General features: G+C 53.6%; 1 protein-coding gene across 7 annotated transcripts in view; it reads left to right on the forward strand.

Moving 5' to 3' along the window:
- Window positions 1–24231, forward strand: part of TOM1L2 (target of myb1 like 2 membrane trafficking protein) — an 81892-nt gene that overhangs the window by 14906 nt on the left and 42755 nt on the right. The window lies entirely within an intron of this gene.

Consider the following 24231-nt stretch of genomic DNA (forward strand, 5'->3'; position numbering starts at 1 on the left):
CATGGACTCGGCCCGCCTCATTATGTGGAAGCGGATTCCATGCCTCCTGTCATTGTGACCGAGCGCGTCTCTGAAAGGTCAGGGCTTTTGGCTGAAGCCCGGGGGCCTGGACTCCCTGAGCCCAGCCTTCTTGCCCGCCCGGTGGGTGAGGACACCTCGCCCAGGGCTGCCGGGCGCGGGGTTGCTCGGGAGGCCTTTGCCAGAACCCAAACAGCTCCTTTTCTCCACGACCCGCTGTGCACCTGGCACCATCGCAGCCTGGGGGCGGGCGAGCCCCGGGCCTGTTCTTGGCCGCAGCACTCACCGCCGTGCTTGGGGCAGTGACTTAGGCTGGGCCTCAGCGTCCTCATCTTTAAAAATGGGGGCAGTCGGAGCTCCCTCATAGGCTGGTTTTAAGGTTTAAATGAGACAATGTGTTATGTGTCCGTACATGATAAGCTCAGTACACGGTACCTTGTATTATAAACATTCTTTCGGTAATACATCCTGCAGCGTATTAGCTGCTATCCCCGTTTTACAAATGAAGCAACGGAGCCTTAAAACCAAGATTAAGTCACGTGCCTGCGCTCCTGGGGCGAGTGAATTATAGAGCCAGGGGTCTGAGCCCAGGTCTGACTCCCCCACAGCCCCCCCTTCGTTACGGCTAATTCTTTATTGAACCGTGCTCGGCAGCCTCGAGGAAAAGAACGTGCTGGTCTTGGCTCAGCAGACCAGGGTCATGTGGTCCTGCCTCTGTCCGATGTTCCAGCCAGCGCAGTCTCCTAGGAGCTGACGGCGTGTGCAGGTTCTCCCCAGACCCCTCGCCCGTATCCCCCGCCTTCTTCCCACTTCTCCGTTGTTAGCGCCAGTCAGCCCCGCAGTGCAGAGAAACGGGGCGGGCCGGGGAAGACAGTTCAGGTCAAACACGGGCACGTCAGCCCTTCTATGCTGAGTTTTAGTGGAAAGAGGCAAGCTCTGAAGGGCAGTGAGGGTCGTTGGTCACCTGCGATGTTTGTTTTCCAGTCCGCCGAGATAGTGAGGGGCGGACAGGACAGATTCATCCGTTTCACCTGTAAAATTGATGGGAACGGAAAATGTGAAGTAAATGTGGCAGAGCCGGACATCACACCCAGGCCCGGCCAGTCTCATCGGTCCACGGTGCCTCGGGCCGCGCAGGCAGAGACCCCGGGGGCAGGCGAGAAACACTGCCGGCAGGTGACCCACTGGCTCGGAACCGTCCTCTGAAAGGTCCGGTCCAGTTCTGGCTTAATGGGAGTCAGCATCACTGGGCCAGGACTCAGCTTCCTGTCCGGCTCTCCACACCTGTTCAGTGAGGTTCTCTGTTACCCAAACGCGAAAGCCAGGCAGACGAGCGAGTTGTCTGTAGCCGTCGGAGGGCAGAGCGCGGACTTGGGCACGTTTAGGCCACGGCCAGGCCTCTTCCTGCGCGTCCACCGCGGCCGCTGGGCCTCCGTCAGTGAGCAGCAGAATCGCCGGGGGCCCGTGGCTCCTCCCAGGGGCTCGGCCTCCCCGGGGAAGAGGTGGCAGTTAGCAAAGGTGGAGGACGGCCTCTCACTGGAGAAGTGGTCTTCTCTGTGGTTGTGAGTGTGTTCTGGGGTGTCACATCTGGAACACCAACCTCCAGTGGTGTAGTTTCCCCAAATCAAACCCTAGAACAGATTTTAGGGGAAGGTGGAGAGTCCCAGGGGTACAGGTCTTACAGGTATGACTTGCAAGCCCCGTGGAGGAGCCTCCCCTTTGGGTAGGAAAGCACTGCTGGAATGACAGCCTGGCTTTCTTGGGGTCCAGCCAAGAAAACAATTTATGAGACTGACCCCCATGCTTAACCAGCTAAAGCTTTGGGCCGAAATCCAGAATCCCTATTATGGGAAGTGGAGTTAAAATTGTTCCCTCTGAAGCCCAGTGGCTGTTTATTTGATGAGCGAGGTCGCTCCAGTGACAGCTGTGGGACCCAGTCTTTAATTAGGAGAAGAATTTGCCCTGAACTTCATCAGAATGGCATTTCTGAGGGCCTCCAGTGTTTTCCTTCCTGGCTTCTTCCAGCCTCGCCTTAGGCCCAGTCTTCATCCAGGGTCAGAGCTTGTTTCTTCGCCGGCGCCCCATTCCACACGCTCTCAGCGGCCCCGGCCCCTCTGCCTGCACAAGCTGGGGGGCTGCTTCTGGAGCCCAGGGTCCGCATGAGGCCTGCGTGCGTTTTTGTTGCGTGAAGTTGGGTAAAGCGTCTCGGGCGCCTTTGTTGCAGCCACGTGCTGCTGCAAGCGCTCTACACGTGTAAGCGCATCTCATCTTAGTGACAAGCAGGTGAAGCAGAATCCGAAACATCCCGTTTCACAGGTGGGGAGGCTGAGGGGCAGAGATGACGCAGCTGGTTAGTGACGTGCCCCCTGCGGAGCCTAGCACACCGCAGCTCTCGGTGGAAGTTTATCGAGTCTGGGCATCTTCCGCGCCTAAACGTCCCTTACGTTTATCATCTCTGCCCTCTAGTTGTTTTGTTTGTTTGTTTTGTATTTGTTTTTGTTTTGGCTGCACTGTGCAGCAAGTGCGATCTTAGTTCCCAGACCAGGGATCGAACCCAGGCCCCGGCGGTGAGAGTGCAGAGTCTTAACCACTGGCCCACTAGGGAATTCCCTCTGCCCTCTAGGTTTTACTTTAACTTTTCTCTGAGAATATTGAATCTATCAGTCTTATCTTCAAATCTGGGTTTACTTTTTAAACTTTGTGTTATGGAAAAATTTAAGCATATGCAAAAAAAAGAGAATAGTATAATGAAGCTCCACTTAACCCTCTATATAACTTCAGCAATTATCGAATCATGGCCTGTTATATTTTGTCAATATGCCCATCTACTCGCTCTCCTGGCCTGTATTATTTTGAAGTAAATCCCCCAAATCACAGTATTTCAGCCATATATTTCAGTGTGTATCTCTATGAGAAAATAAACTCTTTTAAAAACAACCATAATACCATTATTGTGCTTCAAGAATTAACAATAATTCCCTAATAGTGCATATTCAGTTAGCATTCAAGTTTCTAGTTATCTCTCTTTTTTTTTTAATTGGAGTATAGTTGCTTTACAATGTTGTGTTAGTTTCTATTGTACAGCAAAGTGAATCAGCCATCTGTATACGTATATCCCCTCTTTTTTGGATTTCCTTCCCATTTAGGTCACCACAGAGCACTAAGTAGAGTTCCCTGTGCTATACAGCAGGTTCTCATTAGTTATCTATTTTATACATATTAGTGTACATATGTCAATCCCAATCTCCCAATTTATCCCACCCACCCCCATTCCCCCCTTGGCGTCCATGCGTTTGTTCTCTACGTCTGTGTCTCTATTTCTGCCTTGCAAGCAGGTTAATCTGTACCATCTTTCTAGATTTCACGTACATGCGTTAACATGCGTATTTGTTTTCTAATGTCTCTTTACAGCCTGTTTGAATAGGCTCTGATAAGGTCTGCATTGCGGTTGGTCGATGTGTCTCTTCTGGCTCTTTTCATCTGTAGGCTCCTGCTCCATATTTCCTTTACTGCAGGGTATTTGTTGAAGAAACCAGGTCACTTGTCCTATTGAGTTTCCCATGGTTTGGATTGTGCTGATTGTATCTCCATGGTGTCATCTGACATGCTCACGTGTTCCTCTGTTTCCCGTAAACTACAGTCTGACCAAGTTCAGGTTTAATTTCCTGACAGGACTCCCTCTCTCAGGAGGCAGGGACCTCTGCTGTCTCTTTGCCATGTTCAACCACTGATGACCAGGGCCTAGATCCACTGATTCTTTAGGGATTGTAAATGGTTCCCAAACTGGGTTTCATTCCCTCGAGGACCTGTTCCTCAAGGTGCCTGTCCCAGGGCCAGGCACAAAGAAGGCTTCGTAAGACTCGGTACCAGTCATGACCTCTGGCCTCTCTTCAGCATTCCTGCTCACTGACCAATCGCTAGGAAATGGGCCTCCCTGGGAGAGGAATGAAATTGTCCCTTTGACTCAACGCTCCTCTCACCCACCCCTGCTCATGTCCTTGTGTTTTTTCCCTTCCACCCTCGGCATTGGAGGGCGCTTGGCGGCGCCCGGGGAAGAGCGCTGGGGTGGCGGGGGCGGCCTCGCGTGGGGCCCCCCGACGGGTACCGGCGAGAGCTCAGTTCTTCTCGGCTCTGAAAGCTGCTGCCCGCTTGGCCTGGCGTTAGTCTCAACACCAAAAGATGGGCAGTGTCTGGGAGGAGAGGGCCGGCCTCCCTCTGCAGGCCCGGGGAGAGGTTTAGTTCAGCTGGCAGGCCCTTGTGTACTGGGGGTCAAGGACTGTAAACAAGTCCTTTAGAGGATGTCCACAGGTCGGGGTCCTGAACTGCATCCCTGTCACCCCATTCCCAGGGAGCTGCATTGTACCGCCTGGCAAGGCTCTTGGGATCAGAAGCCAGAGCCGATCCCGGTGAGCCCGCTGCCCTGCGGGTCTGGGCGAGTCGCGCCTGGGTGTGTGATGTGGACAGGGGCGCAGGGGCGGCTCCCTTAGGGTCCCGGCCGGGGTTCCACTCAGGGACCAGGCAGGGGCCTCGGCGCGCGGGGTGGTGGCTCTCCCGGCGGCCTGTCCCCGGGACGAGGCCCTGCCCTGGGGGGGGGGGTCTGGAGAGGTTCGCGGCCACCCGGCGTCTTGGGTCCCTCCTGGCCACCGTTTATCGTGTGGACCACGTGAGTCACGGCGAGTCTGTGGTCCCCGTGGTGGGCCTTGAGCTGAGCCTAGAGAAGGCGGCTCCAGGGCCCGGGAAGCCGCTGCGAGCCCAGGGGGCAGAGCCCGTGCTCGGCGCCGCCCCTGGGAGCGTGGGAGACGAGCCTGGTTTCACCTGCTCGGTGGTCCCGGCCCCCACCTGCTGGAGGCCTTTGGCCCTCGAGCCCGCGCCCGCGAGCCCCCCGATTCCGAACCCCGTGGGGCCTTGAATACTCTGGTTCTGCCTCAGGAACGCGGCCATTTCCTTGTCGCTTGACCCCCGTAAAAGATGGAAGTGAAAGGTCTAGTGTTCCTCGGATGGGATTAGAGCAGGACGCCTGTTCCAAACCCAGGGGAGTAAGTCTGTTGGGCTTTTACGGCATTTCGGGGACACGGGGTCAGACCAAGGAGTGCCCTGGAGGTACCCAGAGAGCTCTGGGGACACGAACCGTGGTGGGGACAGCCTGCCCAGCTTTGCTTGCCTTTATGTTTGGTGCAGGGACGGATGGGCCCGGCCCCCTCTTCTGCTCCCCAGACACTTGTCACCACGCGCCGTGGGTCTGGAGACCCTGAGGGGAAGGGTCACGGGAGGTGCGCGCACCCCGTCTGACCCCGCAGACGCGGCCGCTGGCGAGCCGGGCGGGAGGATGGGGGGGGGCGGTTTCGGCCCTCGAGCCTTTCTCCTCCTCAGAACTTGAAAGCGTGAAGAAACAGCGAGAAGTAGAGAGAAACAGTCATTATCCTACTACCCAGAGGTCACTGCTCTGGACGTTTCGGCCTGTTTCCTTCCTGTACTGTTAATGTATTTTTCTTTACAGAGATTATACTGTACATACAATTTTGTGTCCTGTTTTGTGTCCTTCTTCTTACCATAATAAGTATTTTAAACTAAAAACAGCTTATAAATATCATGTTTAAATGACTACATCATGTTCTATCATGTGGGTATATCGTGGTTTACTGTACCATTCTCTAAGTGTTAGGCGTTCAGATTGTTTCTTTTATTTTTTCCTTGCTGTTACAATTAATGCAGCAATAAGCCCTGGTAGGGCTTAAGTCTTTGTCTGTGTCTTAGGTTATGATAATAAGTTCCTGTCACTGGAATCACCCTGTCAGAGGGGATGCTCCTTTTCGAGATCCTCCCTCTCTAAAAACTTTACTGCCTTTTATTTTCTCAGCCTGTTTTGGGACCCAGCGTGGGTTCAGGTGGCGGGTTAGCGTGTGGAATGGGGCTGGGGAAGGCTTCATGGAAGAGGGCTTTTAGGCCACGTTCCGAAGGGGTTGTCGTTCCTGAGGGTAGACGCAGGTGGGGAGGGTGGGGAGACCGTCCTAGGCACCCAGGCAGAGCGGGAGACGCAGATGCCCAGAGCTGCTAGTGAGTGTGGACCTGGGAGAGCCGAGGCCAGAGGAGGGGGGACAGGAGAGGGTGGGGCGGGGGTGGGGGGAGCGAGCAGGGCCTGGGGACAGAGCGTGGACTTGGCCATATGGAAGGGGGAAACCAGGGAGGGGCTTTGAGCAGGCAGGTGACGTGAGGAGGCGTGCGTGCTGGGTCACCTGGCTGCCGGGCGGAGGGTGGACAGGGCAGGGCGGGAAGGGGTGCCGCAAGGCCAGTTAGGACCGCTGGGTGAGAGGAGTTCCTCGCAGACTTGGCTACATGGATAGGAGACAGTGCTTTTCGTTTAAATTTACATTTCTTTAATTCCTGCTGAGGTTGGACATTTTTATGTTGATTTGCCAACTGTATTTCATCATTTGTGACTTGACTCCGTGTGTCCTGATGGGTCCCAGAGGCACCGTCGCTGCAGATGTTAGGTGTGGCCAGACGCATGGTCCAGCTTTGCACCGGAGCCCTTGGAGACCCAGCGAGGGGAGGTGGTGCCTGGGCCCCGGGACGTCCTCTGCTCTGTCCCGTCCTCCTCAAGCTGGCACCGTGACCAGGGCCTTGGAAAGCATGGCGCGGCAAGCTCAGGCTCTGCTGACCAAGAGAACAGTAAGAGTGGCCGTGGAGGGACTTCCCTGGGGGTCCAGTGGTTAAGACTTCGCCTTCCAATGCAGGGGGTGGGGGTTCGATCCCTGGTCGGTGAGCTAAGATCCCACATGCCTCGTGGCCAAAGAAACCAAAACATAAAACAGAAGCAGTATTGTGACAAATTCAATAAAGACTTTGGAAATGGTCCACATCAAAAAAAAAAAAAAATGTGGCCGTGGAGGTCGCTTCTCTGCCATCAGATTTGAGGAAGAGGCTCAGGATGCAGCAAAGTCATCTTAAGTCAGGGGGTCCCTAGTGAGCGGGGTCAGCTGAGTTTGAGGAGAACTCCTGTCCAGGCTGGGTCATGCCAGCAGGCCACACGCACTCGCTGGAGCGGAGAAGGTGAGTGAGAACAGGGCCTTGGGGACGAGGTTACCTCCCCAGCCCCGACCCAGAGTTAACAGCACCCAGCTTGGAGACCTTGCCTATTAATGTATTTGTCGCTGGCTTTTCTGATAGCCCCAGAAGCTTCCTGAGGAAATCGCAGGCAGGGGCTGGCCAGGAACGAACCCTGATTGGAAAACGTTGCTTCCTAGCTGGCTGCTTGCCAGACGGCAGGGTCACTTGCATTTGGTCCCCCCCTGAGGGGTGGCTGGCTCTGTGTGCAGTATGTTCACCCCAGCTCCACCCAGGTCGCTGTCGCGGGGTCACTGAGTTGCGGTGCAGGTGGCGGCGGGGTGGCTGAGTAATGACCCGCGTTCTCTTTGCAGCTTCTGGATTAGGAACCACAGGGACCTTGAGCCGTGTCTCATCCTGGAGCGTTTCCCCGTTGAATCTGAACGGTGTCAGATTGTTAAAAGGCCACTGTTACGGCCGGGCCTTGTCGCGGTCATGCCCTCACTGTGGCTGGAGTCCCCCCACTTTGACGTTTAATTTTACACCAAGACCAGGGACTTCCCTGGTGGCGCAGTGGTTAAGAATCCGCCTGCCAATGCAGGGGACACGGGTCCGAGCCCTGGTCCGGGAAGATCCCACATGCCGCAGAGCAACTAAGCCCATGCGCCACAACTACTGAGCCTGCGCTCTAGAGCCCACGCGCCACAACCACTGAAGCCCGTGTGCCACAACTACTGAAGCCCGCACGCCTAGAGCCTGTGCTCTGCAACAAGAGAAGTCACTGCAATGGGAAGCCTGTGCACCGCAACGAAGAGTAGCCCCCGCTCGCTGCAACTAGAGAAAGCCGGCACGCAGCAACGCAGACCCAACGCAGCCAAAAATAAATTAATTAATTAATAAAAATTTTACACCAAGGCCAGATCAGATAAGGCATGGCAGAGAGTTGGATGAGCTGACCCACCAGAGGCCTTTCCGAAATTATTCCAGAGTCCTGATGAGTCCTGGTTACAAAAGAAATACACATTTTTTATAGAAAAATTTGGAAAGTTAATCTCCTCCCCCACAAAATCGAAGCAGACACAGACGTGGTTGCTCTCACACCGCAGTGTTGCCCAGTTACGACCTGGTCTGGGTCTGCAGGCCTTCCTCCTTCCATAGGTGCACGCTGTTTAACGTAAACCTGCGTGTACGATCTTTGCCTTGACGTTCTCCCACTTGACGTGCGGGCACCGCTTGCCCAGCGTCCCATTTCCTCCCCGCCAGCAGCCGGGTGTGCCCGGGGGCTCAGGCGAGCCTCCCCAGGCCGTGAGTCACCTCAAGGGACATGCCATCATCTCGGTCAGGGCCTTGTGGCTTCAGCCAGGTCTGGGCCCCGTCACATTCTTCAAATGCCGTCAGATCATCGTCCTTTCAGGATGGCTTCGATTTTTAGAGCAAATCAGTCGTTTTCCACGGCCCACCGTCCTGTGCTGGGCGAGGCTGAACCTGAGACTTGGCTGCTCCCAAGGAGAGCAGACTTCCTGGGTGACCTGCAGGGGAGCGGAGAGGATGAGAGGGTGCAGCCCTCGGGCACCTGGGGCGCCCCGCCGGGCCGAGGCCCTGGAAGCCAGCTCTGAGCCGGGTATGAGCGTCGCGCTCAGACCCGGGGAGCTTGGGAAAGCGCCCACGAGGACGGGATGGACGGCCCGGGGGAGAGGGCCAGAGGGATGTGAACCTTGCCTGTGGCTGCGGTGAATACTCCTCGTTTCCCCCTGGCTTGGGGTGGCTCTGGACCCAGCTGGACCATTCTTTTACGCAGTTTCCCTTGCAGCTACGCATGGCCATAGCGCACGGTTCTGGCCTCCGAGAGGGACAGTACCCCTTCAGCAGTAAAATGGCAAAGCCCTCTGGCCCTCGCGCCGTCTTCCTTCCTGTTTCACGGACTTTGCCTGCTGGGGCAGCGGCTGTCTCGCAGGTACAGGGACGGAAGCACAGGCCAGGGCCGTTGGAGCAAGAAGACAAACAGATCCTTGTCCTGCGTGAGGGCCTGGAGGGGCTCTTCCCGCCCTGAACCTCTTGCTTCCAGAGTTCTTGTTCCGTGAGAAAAATAACCCCCATCTGTTTAAGTGACTTGTTAGTTTTTTAATTGCTTGCAGCTGAATGCAATCATACCTGATAAGGTAATGTTTTAATATTTTACAAGGGAGAAATGTATTTACATATTGTGTAATTAAAAATGAAAAATAATTTAAATCTCCACAGATTTCTGGGCCCACAAAAGACACACTGAAACAGAATCTTTGGGGATGGGACTCACATATCTGTATTTTTAACAAACTCTCCAATGATCTGTTGTAAAATAAATCATTTCCATATTCATTAATACTGTTCCCATTTTATACATGAAAACATTGAGGCCCAAGGAGCTTAAACAACTTATCCCAGTTTTTTTTTTTTAATATCATAGTATAGTTGATTAACAATGCTGTGTTAGTTTCAGGTGTACAGCAAAGTGATTCAGTTATACATATACATGTATCTATTCTTTTTCAAATTCTTTTCCCATTTAGGTTATTCTCCCAGTATTTTTTTTTTAAAGGAATTCCTTTATTTTTATTTTTAATTAATTAATTAATTTATTTATTTTTGGCTGTGTTGGGTCTTCGTTTCTGCGCAAGGGCTTTCTCTAGTTGCGGCGAGCGGGGGCCACTCTTCATCGCGGTGCGCGGGCCTCTCACTATCGTGGCCTCTCGTTGCGGAGCACAGGCTCCAGGCGCGCAGGCTCAGTAGCTGTGGCTCACGGGCCCAGTTGCTCAGCGGTATGTGAGATCCTCCCGGACCAGGGCACGAACCCGTGTCCCCTGAATTGGCGGGCGGATTCCTAACCACTGCACCACCAGGGAAGCCCCTCCCAGTATTTTTAAGTGAGACTTGTGTCCAGCACTGCCTGGTCCCAGAGTGCGCCCCCAAGCCCTGCTCACCCCAGGGAGGCCTGGCTTCCCCTCCACCTCACTGTCACACTGCTTCTGGAGGGAACTTCCAAACTAGAAGATTCAAAACTGTTTTGGACACGGTTTTGCACTGCTGTCCGGGGCAGTATCCCTGCAATGCACGTGTCCCCAGGAGAGGAAGCCAAGTATGGTTTCTGGCGTGTTGGTTAAAAAGTGGACTCACCAATTCTTGGTCGTGTCTTCTGCTTTTGAAACAAGACTTCTTTGAAATTAGTTTTTTCCACAGACTTTCTCTGGTTAAGTCACTTAAGAATTACTAGACCATCTCACCCATGAAAGGTAATTATGGTTGTTTTATGAGTGTGGAAGACGTATAGCTCGTAAGTGCTTGAGGAGTCTCCTGTGAGTTATTAGAACTTGCAGGATTCATGTTCTACCAAATTAGCCCTCACGAGCTGATAGATTTTATCTGTAGTTCAGCAAAGCTTTGGTCAGCACTGCACATTCATAACAGTTAAATACACACCAGCTCCCTCAGAGAGGTTAACTCTGGGTAAGGTGGCCACCTCAGGTTGTAATAGCGCGATTTGCTTGGGATTTGGAGACCTGTATGACGAGAATGCTCTTCTGATGGTGAAGAGGGTCTTTGCTGCGAGAAGCAGGGGGTCAGTGCCCTGGAGCCCCTCAGGGGGGCTGACAGCGTCCTGTGGACCAAGCATGGCCTGGGGGCAGGAGCTCCTTGTTCTAGACCTGGGTCTGGCATGAGCCCACCGTGTGTCGGATCTCTGACTAATTCCACACGGTCAGACTCTCAGACAGCACTGTTTCTGAGGTCCCTTGGGCGCGGGGCACACTGGAGATGCTTTCGTACGTCGCCTTCAGGGACCTCCTTTGCTGGGGGGGGGGGTCTCTACGGTAGCAGCTGTGGCCACCCATACTTCTCCTGAGGGCTCTCTGTGCCAGGCCTTTACAGATGTTCATTCAGTTCTCACAGTAGCTTTGCAAAGTGTAGGTATTACTCTTCCCGATCCCTAGGTAAGGAAACTGAGGCTCAGAGAGGTCTAGTTACTTGCTCAGGATCACACAGCCGATAAGCAGCAGAATCAGACTTGGGTTCAGGTCAGCCTGACTGCAGGCTGTGTGACCCTGGCTCCGTGGTGCTGGTGCTGGGTGGCGGCAGGGGCGTGGGAAGCATGCTGGACAAGGCCTCTTTTGACTGGGAACCTGGGAGGCCTTTGGAGCAGAGGCAGGATCTAGAGTGTAGGGTAATTCCAGGTAAGCTGGGGAAGGTCGCAGTGTGTTCTGGGAATCAGGAGGAGCCCAGCTGGATGAACTGTGCCATCCCCCGGGGACCTGAGGAGGCCAGAGGAGGACGTGAGGCTGGGAAGGTGGCGGGTCAAGTCAGCGAGGGTGCGAGACACTGGGAAGTTGGGGGAAGAACGTTTTGTGTTTTATGTGAAGCTGTTTTCAAGATGTTTTATATTATGCTGCTCATTATTCCTTAACACAAGAATGACTGCAGTAAGTTCATCTTGAAGTCACTCACTGAGCGCCAGGAGAAAACAGTCCCCCCCTCCCAGTGGAGCACCGTTTACTCTACCTTTAGTCAGAAAGTGAGGCTGTGGGCTTGTTGTCTTTGCCTTTCTGCTCAGGCAGCCAGGAAGGCCAGGCCTGATTTGGTATCTGACTGTAGTAACTCTCTTCTCTCTCTGGTTCTTGGTAAAAAGGTTCATCTTTTATTCCATGTGTTTTCTAGTCTTCATTTCATTTTATTTTATTTGCCTTGAGTATAAATTATTATTAAAGACGACCGTAAGTTCCTTTTGGAAGTAGGCAGGGTGTATCCTTTAAATGTATTCTAACGCTTGGTAAGAAGAAACTGAGACTGACTTCCTCGCATGGTCATAGGGAGCAGCCGTGATGGATGAAAGCGTTCTCTCGGGTTGATGGACTGCCAGCCAGAGGCTTCTGGGAAGGGCGCTCTACGTCCTGGACAAGGGAGGGAAAGAGCCCGCCTCTGGGAACCCCGGAGGCGCCGAGTCCGGGGAGCCGGCTGCAGGCGTGTGCCCGTGGGCTCTGCAGCCCCGCTCGCCTCTCTTTCCTTCCGTCTTCACAGTTGGCTCTGATTCGCTCATTCCCTAGAACCCCCTGGACCAGTTTTTTGGCTCTTACTGGGAGAACGGACTAGGTCGTGTGTCGGCAATTCTCCGTAACCGCTTCCCGGAGCCTTTAGGGAAATCTCTGGGAGATGGCTCTGCACGGTGAGCGTCAGCGTGCCAGGCCCACAGAGAGAGGCTGCAGACCCTGGGTGGAGAGTCCGCTCGCTGCCCGCAGGGGCCTCCGCAGAGAGCGCTGCGGCCGCCCGGATGCCATGGAAATTCATGTTCTGTTTAGCTTCTCAGGTGTTCCTGAGAACAGCGCAGCTAAAGCACCTGGGATGCTCGGCGTGGGAAGCTCTCCGACTGGGGTCGGGCTCTCGGACCAGCCTGTCCAGAGTGTGTGCCGAGTTGGGTTCGGATGCACTTTTCTGGAAAGGTCTTCCCAGATGCTCACAGGGAATGTATGCTTCCTTTAACATTCCATCCAGAAAGAGTTAAGAACCACTGCTCTGAAAAATGACCTTCTCTGGTGTTCTTCCTGACCTTCTTGAATATCCATATCAAACCACTTTCCCCAAAGCGTGCTGCTCAGAGCAACTGTAGGCAGAGGGGTGGGGGGCCATCCAGGCCACGGAGGCACAAAGCCAGCACCGGGGACGTGGCACGGAGGGCAGCCCTCGTCCCCCGGCCCCTGCCGCCGAACTGTGCTGCGCCGTGTGTGTCGGGAACCCGGGCAAGGGAGACCCAGGGCAGACTCGCAGAAACCCAGCACGGCTTTGCCTGCGTCCAGTGTGGTTTGGTTTTGCCTGCGCTCTTCCCAAGCCCAGGGCTGCAGGGCGCTTTGTGCACAGAAAGGAAGCATTGTCCTCACTAAGGATGCCTTTTCCGAAGGGTTCCTGCGGGCGGAACAGCTCTGCAGAACAAACCAGGCCAAACCTCAGACTGGACCGCAGCCGTTTAGATTCTCTTTCGCTTGGGGAGCACCTTCTGCGTCCCTACCGTGTGCTGTGGAATCCCTGGTCTCCTGGGGCAGGCAGGTTCCAGAGTAGCCACCACGCGGCCCCGGGGCTGCGGGGAACCAGGAAGGGAGGCCGCGGGTCCCCGAGCGCCATCAAGTCAGCGGCGGCGGCCGGGCCTCTGTGAGAGGATGCGGCTCTGTGTTCTCTCCCAACCCTTCTCCTATGTGAGCGCGCATTTTTACCTTGTGGTGATTAGTATGCATCTGATACTTTGGCTCCCCGATTTTCACTTAGCATTCCTGCACTGATTTCCACTTAGCGACGAGGCCGAGGTATTTATCATTTTTAAAAGCCATGTACATCTTTTGCCTTATTGATGGAGCCTCGTGGAGCAGCCGTCCTCTCATTTGCTGAGAACAACAGGGACTTTCTCAATTAGGCATCCTTGCAGAATCAGCTCCCCCCGCCCGCTGACTTATTTCCTGAGGGGTGTCTTGCTGAGCCAAAGTTGTGAATAGTTTTATGCCTTTCCTTCTGAAGTTTTTCTTATTATTACGGAAAATTTCAAACATATAAAAAGAAGAGAGACTACCAGGATGCCGTGCCACGTATTTATTGGTGCGTTTCAACAGTGAGCAAGTCAGGGCGTTCGGGGTCCCCTACAGCCCCACAGACTTCTCCTGCCCTGACTGCTGTGCAGCAAATCCCAGACATCACATAATTTCATCTATAAATACCTAGGTGTGTATTTCTTTTTTTTTTTCTTTTTTATAAATTTATTTATTTATTTGTTTTTGGCTGTGTTGGGTCTTCGTTGCTGTGCGCAGGCTTTCTCTAGTTGCGGTGAGCGGGGGCTTCTCTTGTTGTGCAGCATGGGCTCTAGGCACACAGGCTTCAGTAGTTGTGGCTCGCGGACTCTAGAGCGCAGGCTCAGTAGTTGTGGTGCACGGGCTTAGTTGCTCCGCGGCATGTGGGATCTTCCCGGACCAGGGCTCGAACCCGTGTCCCCTGCATTGACAGGCGGATTCTTAACCACTGAGCCACCAGGGAAGCCCAAGATTCCTATCCTTCAGAAATACATACCTAGGGCTTGTGTATTATACTGAAGCCTGTGCACCTAGAGCCCGTGCTCCGCAACAAGAGAAGCCACCATAATGAGAAGCCCGCGCACCACAACGAAGAGTAGCCCCTGCTCGCCGCAAGTAGAGAAAGCCCCCGCCCAGCAACAAAGACACAACACAGCCAAAAAAAAAAAAAAGAATTATGGCTACGTTTCCGTGTAATCTCCCTGTTTATTTTCAGTGTTGGTATTCCTGATTTTTTTATGTCGATAGGTAGGCACGATTTCCCAGGTGATTCAGAGCCCTATTGGGTTTGGCCTTGGAATGCAAATCACACGTGTGTCGTGTCTGTGTCTCCCGCGCTGCCCAGACTGGCTCTCCCTTTGGTCCTCCCTGACTGTCCGGGTGCCCCACCAGGTGGCAGAAAAACCAAGTCATGGGTCACCCGCTGTGGGACAGGAGCTGTTAGTAGGGAGACCTGGTCAGGATGAAAATGCCTTTATAGTCCATGGAGAGGTTTTCTCATGCTCGGGACAGACTTGCACCCTGGGCCCAGCTATTTTTGATGGAAGAATTAAATAAGTTGGGCTTCCACGGTGGCACAGTGGTTAAGAATCCGCCTGCCAATGCAGGGGACATGGGTTCGAGCCCTGATCCAGGAAGATCCCACATGCCACGGAGCAACTAAGCCTGTGTGCCACAACTACTGAGCCTGCGCTCTAGAGCCCGTGAGCCACAACTACTGAAGCCCGCGCACCTAGAGCCCGTGTTCTGCAACAAGAGCAGCCGCTGCAATGAGAAGCCCGCGCACCACAACGAAGAGTAGCCCCCGCTCGCCGCAGCTAGAGAAAGCCCGCGCGCAGCAACGAAGACCCATTATAGCCAAAAATAAATTTATTAAAAAAAAAAAAAGAATTAAATGACTGGATTTTAGTTTTGGTCACAAGTTTGCCATTTTATTCTTAGTGTTTTGCAGTACAATAGCCCCTTTTCTTCTTTGTAAAACAGTAATGACAGAAAAAAATTTTAAAGATTTGCCTCTAAGCCACACTGATTATTTTCACTTCTTTCTGTTTCTCTTCCCAGCACTATCCATATGCATCCCTTTAAAAAAAACAATTGTGTCTTGTGTTCTTTACATCATTACAAGATGTTTCTGTATGGTTTTAATAGCGATTACTTATAATGCCTATATGGTATTTAGTTAAGTTGATATAGATACCATCATTTACTTAGCTACCACTTTTTTACTTCATATTTGAGAAGTTTTAAGAATTTTAAATAGGGACTTCCCTGGTTGTCCAGTGGTTAGGACTCCGTGCTTCCACTGCTGGGGGTGCGGGGTTTGATCCCTGGTTAGGGAAGTTCCGCATGCCTTGCAGTGTGGCCAAAAAAAAAAAAAAAAAAACAATTTTAAGTAATACTGTATTGAACGCATTCCCGTGTGTAGCTTTTTTCCTTTTTTTTACAGCTTTATCAAGATCTAATTCCCATACCATACGACTCACCCTTTAAAGTGTACAGTCCAGTAATTGTTGGTATATTCACAGCGTTGCGAAGCTGTCACCACAATCAGTTTTAGATCATTTCCATCCTTCCATGTCCGTCAGCAGTCATCCCTCATTTCCCCCAACCCTAGGCAACCACCAGTCTACTTTCTACCTCTGTAGATTTGCCTCTTCTGGACATTTCATGTAAATGGACTTACCCAACCTGGGGTCTTTTTTCCCATTTGAAAAATTGTGAAAAAATATAAATAACATAAAGTTTGCCGTTTTTAAGTGGCATTAAGTACATTCATATTGTTGTGCCACCATCACCACCATCATCTCCAGAACTTTTTCATTTTCCCAAACTGAAATGCTACCCCGTTAAACCCTCACTCCCCACCCCTCCTCTAGGCCTCGGCTCCCACCCTTCCACTTCCCGTCTCTATGGATTTGTCCACTCGAGATCCCTCCTGTAAGTGGTATCGTGAAGTACGTGTCCTGTGTCTGGCTTTTCTTTTAAATTAATTAATTAATTTATTTATTTTTGGCTGTGTTGGGTCTTCGTTGCTGCGCGCGGGCTTTCTCTAGTTGCGGCGAGCGGGGGCTGCTCTTTGTTGCGGTGCGCAGGTTTCTCATTGCAGTGTCCTCTCCTGTTGCGGAGCACGGGCTCTAGGCACGTGGGCTTCAGTAGTTGTGGCACGCGGGCTCAGTAGTTGCAGCTCATGGGCTCTAGAGCGCAGGCTCAGTAGTTGTGGCGCACGGGCTTAGTTGCTCCGCGGCATGTGGGATCTTCCCGGCGCAGGGCTGGAGCCCGTGTCCCCTGCGCTGGCGGGCGGATTCCTGACCCCTGTGCCCCCAGGGGGCCCCATCTGGCTTCTTTCAGTTGGCATAGTGCCTCAGGGTCCATCCATGTTGGAACACACATCTGCATTTCATTCCTTTTTATTGCCGAGTATTATTCCATTGTACGGATATTTATCTGTTCTTCAGCTGATGGACATGGGTTATTTCAACATTTTGGCTGTTATGAATAGTGCTGCCATGACGTTCAGGTGCAGGTGTTTGCGTGGAAAGATGTCTTCATGTCTCTTGGGTGACCCAGGAGTGGAATTGCCGGGCTGGGTAGCTTTTTTATTTGAAATATCCCTTTAAGCTAAGAGTCCCAAAGAGATTGTTAGATCAAAGGACAAGAATCTTTTACAGCATGCCCCTGGATGTCTGTTGTTTTCCCAGAAGGTTCTTAAAGGTGTGTGGCCACCAGTGAGGTGATGCTCTGGTCTCCCGGTAGCCCTCCCAGCAGTGGGCATCGTTCTTTTAAAAGTGTGTGTTGATTCAGGAGTAGGAATTTAGCTTCGTTGCTCTGACGCGGGTGTTTCTTCTTATTAGCTGCCCTTCCTCCTCAGGCTAGACCTCCAGATGGGAAACATCTGCTGACATGTGAGCCCCATCCGAGGGGTTGTTTTCGCCTGGTCCGCACAGAAGCTGTGAGCGGGCGGCAAGGAGCCTGTTCCTCTGGACCTGGTCCGGGGGCCGGCTCTTTGCAGGAATGGGGCCACGCACTCAGGCTTCACCGAGCACAGCCGGGGTGAGCCCTGGGGAAACTGGGGGAGGCTTCCTCCAGGCTGGGAGTTTTGTAATTGCTCTTTGAGGCTGGAAGGAGACCTTCCTTTTTGGCGTCGCTCATGGCGACGCCTGTGGTCCCTGGCTAGCCTCGTCGGCTGATGGGTGCCTGGCCGGCGGGGTGCAGCCTGTCCTGGTCGTGGTCCTGTCCATCCACACACTAGGAGCGCTTTTAGGCGCCCTAAAAGCCGTGGAGGCGGCTCCTCTGCCTTCCTGAGGTCCCGTCCACAGAAGGCTTGAGGTAGGTCCTGTCTGTTGCACACTCACTAACTCACTTAATACTCACCCCCTGTGAGGGGGAGGGACCGTCGTGCCCGTTTTTATGGATGACTAAGCTGAAGTTGAGAGAGCTGGAGGAATGTGGCCATGGTCAGATGCCCAGGGCCGGCCTGGGCCCCGTGCTCGCTCCCTCTTCCCCGGGCAGTCAGGCTGGCTGTGTGCTCCGGCTTGGGCCCTCGGGGTCACCGTGATCTGTCTCCACCACGCGCTGTCGCTGCTCTTGCAGGAAGCCTGCCTGTCACAGGACAGGGGGCTGTTCCCAGCCGCGGCCCTCCTCCTGCAGGCCCGGGGGGGGGGGGCCTCTGCGGGTCTCCCTCCGCATGGCACTCCCCCGCACTCGCTGGGTCACGGTGTGCGTGCCTCCTGCCTGCTGGCTGTTCTGTGCCCGCCATTGCCCTGGGGCGGAGGCCCCTCTGTCAGTTTGGGCTTGAACTGGGAAGCCTTCCGTGGCTCCATGGCTCGGCCTCTTGCCCTCGCCTCTGCCCTGGGGGTGCGAATGGGCGAGGCCAGCAGCCCCAGGGCCGCATGTCGGGTCGATTTCCTGCAGCTCTGACCTGAGCACCAGCCCTCCACTGGACCTTTCTCTTCCCATCAGCCGGCCCAGCAGCCTGGCTGTCGGATAACAGCCGGGGACCCCGGCGGCCCCGCACTCGCGGCCTGGCCCGGCTCCTGCAGAGCCCTGCGCCCCCAGCTGTCCGCCCGGCCCTGAGTCGGTGCCCCCAGCCCCCGTCCCGCACCCGCCTGTACCCACTTGGGAAATGCTCCGTCAGGTGCCCCGTGTCTCTGCCTCTAGAGGTCACACCCACGTGCACCTAAGCTGGGGACCCCCAAGGGGGTCCCAGTTGAAAAGAACTTGGGTCAGCAGCCTGGGGCCTGTGAGGCTGACAGGCGTCTCTTCTCTCCGCTGTGGGCTGGCCTGAAGGGCTCCTTTGTCGGGGGAGGGGAGCGTGTGGTGGCCTAATTAGGCCGGCGTGGAGTTGGGCTCGGCTAGAGCTGCCCCTTGGAACGGAGCTCTCCAGGTGGGAGAGTAAGTGAGTGATTTTGTGAATTTGTCAGTCTTTAAAGAAAATAGGAGATTAAAAAGAGGAGAAAACGAAATGCAGTGTGGTATTCTGGACTGGATCCTGGACAAAAAGGGCGTTTTAGTGGAGAAACTGGCGAAATCCGAATAAAGCCTGGGGTTTAGTTAGTAGTCCTCTGCCGATGTTGATTGTTCAGTTCTGACACGTGAACAGCGCTTCTGTAAGATGTTAACATTAGCAGAAACTGGGAGGAGGGCACATAGGGACCCTTACACAATCTTTGCGACTTCTCAGTAAATCTGAAATTATTCCAATATTAAAAGTTTATTAATGAAGAAAAGAAGAACAAGGAGAGAGCTGACCTGGCAGCTGATTGCACTTGATCCTCACCCCCGCTGCCTGTGCGCTTCTCGGCCCAGGCCTTCTCAGCTCCACCTGGGAAATCAGGAGGGCGGGCTGTGGCCGGGGACTGGGGCCCTGGCCGCTCTCGAGGCCCCGGCCTTGTCCGTGGGTGTCGTGGTCCCAGGCCGCGTGTGCCAGGGTGGCCTTGGTCGCTGCTCCCTGCGGGCGGTGCGCTGTCGGGCTGCTCACCCCTCGGCCTCTGAGAGGGGCTGCCCTCCCTGGGGGCGGGGCTGGGGTACATAAGACGAGTCTGTGAAGAGCCTGGCCCAGCAGGAGGTGTGCTCGCTGGACACCGGATTCCCTCCCCCTCCGCTCCTGCTGTGCGCACCGGTGCCCTGACGACGCGAGGTCAGAGGTGGCAGCTCTGAGAGCGAGACGTGGCCAGCGGGGCACGGGCAGCCTGCCCAGGGCCCGTGTCCAGAGTCGGGAGACATGACGTGTGTCGTGAGTGGCTCGTGGGCAGTCTTACCGGCTGGGCTCTGAGACCTGGGAGCTCCAGCGTTTGGATCCCTGAGGAAACGGTGCCTCTGCCTCACAGGTGGGCCGGGCCGTTGGGCGCTTCCTTCCGGAAGGGGAGCCCCTGTGGCGCAGAAACCCAGAAATCAGGAAGCTGGGTATCTGCAGGCTCCTGGGCATCAAGCGGCCGGGGTGGCTGGTGGGCGGCTGTTTACCTGTAGGTGGCAGTGGTGACACGGGAATGTGAGGGAAGGGTGTGGGGGGCCATGGCGCCCCGGGGTGGGGGGGGGACGCCGGCCACTGAGTCATGGGCTCTGCAGTGCTTCCTGTTTCGTGCTTAGTTCATCTCACAGCTGCCACGTGAGAAAACCACTGTGATTATCGCATCTTAGAGATGACGGAAAGCCTTGAAGAGGTTGCGTTCCGGGGGTCACACGGTAATAGGCTGAAGTTTGAAGCCACCAAAGCGTGGGTTCCAACTCCCTGCTCAGACCCCACAGTCACGCCTGTTTCTCCTGCTTCTGAGCCCAGAGGGAGAACCTGGGGACAGCTGGCGCCCAGCGCCGATCTCCCCAGGCCACCCAGGGCCCGGCGCCCAGGGCCGCAGAGGGTGTGCGGTCATCGCTGTGTGGCATCACAGGCCAGGCCCTGCCGCGGATGCGGAGATGTGCCGCCTTCGTGCAGCTGCAGGTTTAGGCAGGAAGCCAGGTACCCCCACGGCCCGTTACGGCCGTCACATCAGAAGAACCTCCCAGAACAGAGTTGGAGCGGCCTTGAGAACTCGGCCCTTGCATGGGCTGTTCCGTCAGGTGCTGGCGCCCGTCAGAAGCATCCCTAGGGATGGTATCTAAGGAGGCTCGGGGGAGGACGTGGCGGCAGCACTAGACATGGGCAGGCTGGCGGGGGCGAAGGCCTTCCAGGCCGGAGAAGTCCAAGTGACCTGCTGGGGGCGGGACGCAGATACAAGGCCCCGTGGATGGCGGGGTCCTCTGGACCCGGATGTGGTTCCCGCTTTCACACTCGGGCAGATAACCTACCTTTTCCTGAAATGAGGGCTCAGCTCCGATGGGTCTCCTCTTCCCTTCGTTTGCTCTCACGGTGATGTTCGGGTTTGGTGAAGTTCTGTGTAAGCCCAGGGATGCCAGCTTTCACCGCTTCTATTCAACACGGTGCTGGGAGTCCTTGCTGGAGCGATTACAGCGGAAAAGAAATAAAGGGCCTCCAAATGGGGTCTCTGTTCACAGATGACGTAACCTTGTATGTAGAAAACCTAAGGATTTCATGAAAAAAAAAAAACCTGTTAGAATTAATAGATTCAGCAAAGCTTCAGGATAAAAAAATCAACACTCAAAAATCAGCTATGTTTCTATACACTAACAGTGAACAATCTGAAAAGGAAATTGAGAAAACAATTTCATTTATAATAGCATGAAAAAGAATAGCATCCCTAGGAATTAACCAAGGAGATAAGAGACTTATACACTGAAAACTACAAAACATTGCTGAAAGAAAGGAAAGAAGATAAATACATGGAAAGACAACCCATATTCACGGGTTGAAGACTTAATACTTTTAAGATGACAATACTACCCAAAGTGATCTGCAGATTCAATGAAATCCGCATCGAAAGCCCACCAACATTTTTTGCAGAAGTAAAAAACTCCATCCTAAAATTCATATGGAACCTCAGGGACTCCAAATAGCCAAAACAACCTTGAAAAAGAAGGACAGAGTTAGAGGACTCAACTTTCCTGATTTCAGAATTTACAGTAATCAAAACAGCATGGCACTGGCATAAGGACAGATGTAGACCAATGGGATAGAATAGAGAGCCTGGAAATAAATCTTCCCATATACGCTCAACTGATTTTTGACATGGGTGCCAAGACCATTTAGTGGGAAAAAGACAGTCTTTCCAACAGATGGTGCTGGGAAAACTGGATATCCCCATGTAAAAGAATGAAGTGGGACCCATACCTTATACCATGTAAAAAACTTAACTCAAAATAGGGCAAAGACCTAAACATAAGAGCTAAAACCATAAACGTTTTAGGAGAAAACAGGGAGATAGCTTCATGACACTAGATTTAGCAGTGATTTCTTGGATATGACACCAAAATAAAAAAATAGATAAATCAGACATAATCAAAATTGGAAACTTTTGTGCATGAAAGGACATTATCAAAAGAGGAAAACACAGCCCGCAAAATGGGAGAAAATATTTGCAAAGCATATATCTGATAAAGGATTAATTTCCAGAATATATAAATAACTTCTAGGGGCTTCCCTGGTGGCGCAGTGTTTAAGAAGCCGCCTGCCAGTGCAGGGGACGCGGACAGGTTCGAGCCCTGGTCCGGGAAGATCCCACATGCCACGGAGCAACTAAGCCCATGTGCCACAACTACTGAGCCTGTGCTCTAGAGCCTGTGTGCAACAACTACTGAGCGTGTGTGCCACAACTACTGAAGCCCGCGTGCCTAGAGCCCGGGCTCTGCAACAAGAGAAGCCACTGCAATGAGAGGCCTGCGCTCCGCAACAAAGAGCAGCCCCTGCTCGCTGCAACTAGAGAAAGCCCACGCGCAGCAACGAACACCCAACGCAGCCAAAAACAAATCAATAAATAAAAATTAAATAAATAACTTCTACAACTCAACAACAAAAAACCGAATTTAAAAACGGACTTGAATAGACATATACCCAAAGAAGATATACAGTTGGTCAATAAGCATGTGAAAAGATGCTCAACATCACTAAGTCATTAGGAAATGCAAATCAAAACTGTGATGAGATACCAAATAACAAGGAGGTGAGGGTGTGGAGAAATTGGAATACTTGTGCACTGCTGCTGGGAGCATAAAACGGTGCAGCCGCTGTGGGAAACAGTCTGGCAGTTCCTCAAAAAGTTAAACATGGAATCAGCGTATGACCACCAATCCCACTTCTAGGTATACACCCAAAAGAATGGAAGGCAGGGACTGAAACAGGTATTTGCACACCCACGTTCATAGCAGCATCGTTCACAGTAGCCAAAAGGTGGAAACAACCCGTACAGATGAATAAACGAAGTGTGGTCTGTACGTGCAATGGAGTATTATTATTCAGCCTTGAAAAAGAAGAACGTTCTGACACCTGCTCCATCCAACATGGATGAATCTTGAGGAAATTACGCTTCATGAAATAAGCCAGGCACAAAAGAGACAAATGTTGTGTGAATCCACTTAGGTGAGGTACTTAGAGGGGTCAACTTCATAAAGACAGGAAGCAGAAGGGCGGGTGCCAGCGGCCGAGGGAGGGGGATGGGAGTGAGGGTTTAATGGGGGCAGAGTTCCAGTTTGGGAGGACGAACAATTTCTGGAGATGATGGTGATGACGGTTGCACAACGTGCATGTCCGTAATGCCACTGAGCTGTGCATTTAAAAATGGTTAAGATGGTAAATTTTATGTTATGTATATTTTACCACAATAAAAAAAAAAAAACACGGGGGACTTCCCCGGTGGTCCAGTAGTTAAGACTCCGAGCTCCCAGTGCAGGGGGCCCGGGTTCAATCCCTGGTCGGGGAACTAGATTCCACATGCCGCAACTAAGAGTCCGCGTGCCGCAACTAAAGATCCCGCGTGCCACAGCTAAGATCGCATGTGCTGCAACTAAGACCCGGCACAGCCAAATAAATAAATAAATGTTATTTTAAAAATCACCGAAAAAGAAGAAAAGAAAACATAGGCCAATGTACTGTCAGAGTGGGGCAGGGGACTGGGGGAATCAGAGATCACTGGGACCTGTTACCTCATTTGGCAGGAAACAACACCTAGAGAACGAACCAGAGAAGAAAAGGGAAGCAGAGTCCAGGAGCTCAGGGTTAACGTGGCAGAGCCAGGACTGGAGCCAGGGTCCTCGAGCTGCAGGGCAGGGACTCGGTCTGTCTTGCCTCCTGCTGTGTCCCCGTGCCCAGCCCTCGGTGGCTGTTAGCTGGAGGGCTGTGTCTCGTTCCTGCCCCGGGGTGGGACCCCCAGCCCCCTGGCGCTGTTGGAACACGTCTGTCCCTGCCTCGTGCCCACAGGTTCTGATGGGAAGGCACAGGGCGGGACCCAGGCAGGAGTGTCTCACCTGCAGCCAAGGTTGGAAGCAAGTTCTCCATCACCACCACCCCCCTGCCCTCTCCAGCTGCGGGGTGGGGGAGAGGGGCTTACCCAGTCCCTGAGGACTTCACACCAGCTCTGGCTGGTTCTTCCTGGCTTGGCTTGTCCTGTGTGCCCTGCTTACAGGGGCTTGCCGTGGTCTGTCACAGTTGGTGGGCAGGGGCGGGGTTGCCACTCACTTCCCCGTGGCCCCGTGGCACTAGGGCCCAGGGATCGGGGCCCCAGTGCTGTGGCTGGACTGGGTCATGACTGGCCTTCTCCCTGTCCCTGCCCGCAGGTCAAGGACGGTGCAGGGCACTTCTCAGGCTGCCAATCTCAAGTACATGGCATGGGGACCACGGGGTTTTATTTTGCCTTAAAGTTACAGAGGAAGCTGCCTCTGTAGTCTGCGGGCTGGTCAGATGTACCTTATCTGCCTTTTAAGAGGGGTGAGGGAGGAGTGGGGCCTGCTGGCGTAGAAAAGGACATCCCATAAAGCAGGGGTGAGGCTCTCCAGTGGAAGAGGACCAGCTGCAATTAACATTCACAAAGCAGGTTAGGAATCTGGAGCAAGAGGCCGCCATGGCTCTGAGTACAGTGTTGGGGTTGATTTTTCTTTCCCCCTGGCTGGCCTGTGCCCACCTGCCCCACTAGCATGTAGCATTCCCCCTGGCTGGCCTGTGCCCACCTGCCCCACTAGCATGTAGCATTCCCCCTGGCTGGCCTGTGCCCAC

The sequence above is a fragment of the Balaenoptera physalus genome, assembly GCF_965194825.1.
Source record: "Balaenoptera physalus genome assembly, chromosome: 20".
In the NCBI taxonomy this organism is placed as follows: Eukaryota; Metazoa; Chordata; class Mammalia; order Artiodactyla; family Balaenopteridae; genus Balaenoptera; species Balaenoptera physalus.